The sequence below is a fragment of the Eimeria acervulina genome, genomic scaffold (genome assembly GCF_000499425.1).
Source record: "Eimeria acervulina Houghton genomic scaffold, Eah_scaff75, whole genome shotgun sequence".
Classification (NCBI taxonomy): Eukaryota; Apicomplexa; class Conoidasida; order Eucoccidiorida; family Eimeriidae; genus Eimeria; species Eimeria acervulina.
The window spans coordinates 82,371-85,857 of record NW_013549618.1 but is presented as its reverse complement, the minus strand read 5'-3'; positions in this window follow the sequence as shown (position 1 = coordinate 85,857).

The following is a 3,487-nucleotide window of genomic DNA, read 5'->3' as shown; positions in this document are numbered from 1 at the left end:
TATATATATATATATATATATATATCTATATCTATATACACACAAATCTATACACACATATATATATATATATATAATTATAGATATAGATATATTTTATAATATTAAAATATAAAAAATAGACGTTACATACGGAGAGATGAATAAAACAGGATATCTATAAAAATATATAAATATATAAATATATAAATATATAAATATATAAATATATAAATATATAAACATAATTAGGGTAATTAAAAATAGACAAACATATAAATGTAAATATATGTAGAAATAAGCACACAAGAGAGACACAAAAAGAGAAAGAGGAGACAGTTAAAGAGTAAAGAAGAGACAGTTAAAGAATAAAGAAGAGACAGCAAAATAATAAAAAGGAGACAGTTAAAGAGTAATAAAAAGAGACAGCAAAATAATGAAAAGGAGACAATCAAAGAATAAAAAAGAGACAGCAAAAAAATAAAAAGGAGACAGTTCAAGAGTAAAGAGGAGACAGCAAAATAATAAAAAGGAGACAGTTAAAGCACCTTAGCTACAGCCATTTCGAAGTCTTCTTGCGTCACATGCATGCGGCGCTCTCGCAAAGCAAACATTCCCGCTTCAGTGCAGACAGCCTAAACAAACAAAACAATAAACAATATAAACAAGCCCCAAACTATATAATGCATGCATGCATGCGTTATATAGTGCATGCATGCATCAGTGCATGCATATGCATGCATATGCATGCATGCGACGAGACGTTTGCTGCTTCTTTATAAACCCTAAACCCTTTAGGGTTTAGGGTTTACAAAGACCTCATGAAGAGGATTAAATGAAAGCTGGCGAAGCCGAAGAAGAAGAATACTAACGACTAATAAAAATAGACAGAAGCAAACGCCTTCAAAGAAAATAAACATTTTTAATAAGAGTATTTCTACACTACATGAGGATAAATGTGCATATATATATATATTTATATATATATATTTATATATTTATAAATATATATATATATATATATTTGTACATCTATTTATATATATTATGCATATCTATGCAAAATATATGCATATTATTTATTAGGTATTATATAGTGTATATTATGCATTTTATACTACATACTTATATATATTATATACAATACATTATATACATAATATATATTATATATTATATATTTATATTTTGTAATATATATTATGTAATAAATATAATATACATTCTACAACATATAAATATATATGCATATATATACTACTATATATTTACATACAATCACAGTATATTATAAATAAATAAATATATAAATATAAGTATATAAATAACTATAAATATAAATAAATAAATATATATATATATATATATTTATATACCTTAGCCTCTGCACCTGAAGCCCCGTTGGTCTCTTGTGCGATTTTTTTTAAGTCGATTCCGCGCACTAAATTCATCTTGCGACTGTGTATCTTCAATATCTCAGTGCGTGCCTGCAATAATAATAATAATAATAATAATAATAATAATAATAATAATAAATAAATAATAATAATAATAAATAATAAATAATAATAAATAAATAATAAATAATAATAAATAAATAATAAATAATAATGATAGTAAATAACGGAGGGAGAAAAGGAAAAAAAAATAAAAGAAAACGACGACACAGAAGCAAAAACCCTAAACCCTAAACCCTAAACCCTAAACCCTAAACCCTAAAACCTAAACCCTAAACCCTAAACCCTAAACCCTAAACCCTAAACCCTAAACCCTAAACCCTAAAACCCTAAACCCTAAACCCTAAACCCTAAACCCTAAACCCTAAACCCTAAACCCTAAACCCTGAAGAAGGAGAAACGAAAAAGACAAAAAAAACAAAATAGACGGACCAACGAAGACAACAAAACAAACAAAACCACAAGCAAAACAAAGACAACAGATAATGAAAGGGAAGCAGAGACAAAAGAAGATAAGAGAAGCTAAAAGAAGCTAAAAGAAGATTAGACAACTAAAAGAATATAAGAGAAGCTAAAAGAAGCTAACAAAAGAATATAACAAAAGAATATAACAAAAGAATATAACAAAAGAATATAACGAAAGGAGACAATAAAAGGAGACAGTAAAAGGAGACAATAAAAGGAGACAGTAAAAGGAGACAATAAAAGGAGACACCAAAAGGAGACACCAAAAGGAGACACCAAAAGGAGACACCAAAAGGAGAAAGGAGACAATAAAAGGAGAAAATAAAAGGAGACACCAAAAGGAGACAATAAAAGGAGACAATAAAAGGAGAAAGGAGACAATAAAAGGAGAAAATAAAAGGAGAAAGGAGACAATAAAAGGAGAAAATAAAAGGAGACACCAAAAGGAGACAATAAAAGGAGACAATAAAAGGAGACAGTAAAATCTGACTTCAAGGTTTGGCTGAGGGAATTCAATTTTTCTGTCGATTCTTCCGGGTCTGAGCAGCGCCTCATCCAAAATGTCGATGCGGTTTGTACACATTATTACCTGCATGCACAAACATTAATTGTTAATAGTTTGTAGTTAGTAGTTCGTATTAGTAGTTTGTGTTTAGTAGTTAGTAGTTAGGAGTTAGTATTCGTGCTAGTAGTAGTAGTACTTGTTTAGCATTTGTAGTATTAGTAGTTGTTGTAGTGTTAGTTAGTATTATTAGCATTAGTAGTAATAGCAGCAACAGCAAGGGTAGGTAGCAGCAACAGCACAAAACGTAGCAGCGGAAGCAGCAAGACAATACACTGCAACCCTATATATTAAAAAAAAATATATATATATATATATATGAAAACAACATCCTATGTAAACATATAAGTATATACAAATATATATATACATACATATATAAACATATATATATATATATACATACATATAAACACGCACACACACATATATATATATATATATATAAACATATATATATATATATATATATATATAGACATAGACATAGACATATATATATATATAAACACATAGACATCCATACATATATAATATAAATAATAAATATTAAACAATAAACAATAAATATTGTTATTGATTACTTTGATATTTTTAGTGCTTTCGAATCCGTCGAGTTGATTGAGCAGCTCCATCATAGTGCGTTGGACTTCAGAGTCTCCATGCTCTCCTTCAGTTCTTTGCGAGCCTATAGAGTCTATCTCGTCCATGAAGATAATAGAAGGTGCATGCTGTCTCGCTAGAACGAATAGCTCTCTCACCATCCGGCTTCCTTCACCTATATACTTCTGTACTAACTCCCCTCCTGATACCCTTATAAACGTGCACTCTGTATGATGAGCTACTGCACGAGCTAGTAATGTCTTTCCTGTACCCGGCGGCCCATAGAGTAATACACCCTATATATATATTTATATTTGTATATGCAAACAAACAAACAAACAAACAAACAAACAGACGCATCAGCTTATTCGCTTCGTTTTTCTTATTTTGTTGTTTTGTTGTTTTGTTGTTTTGTGCATTG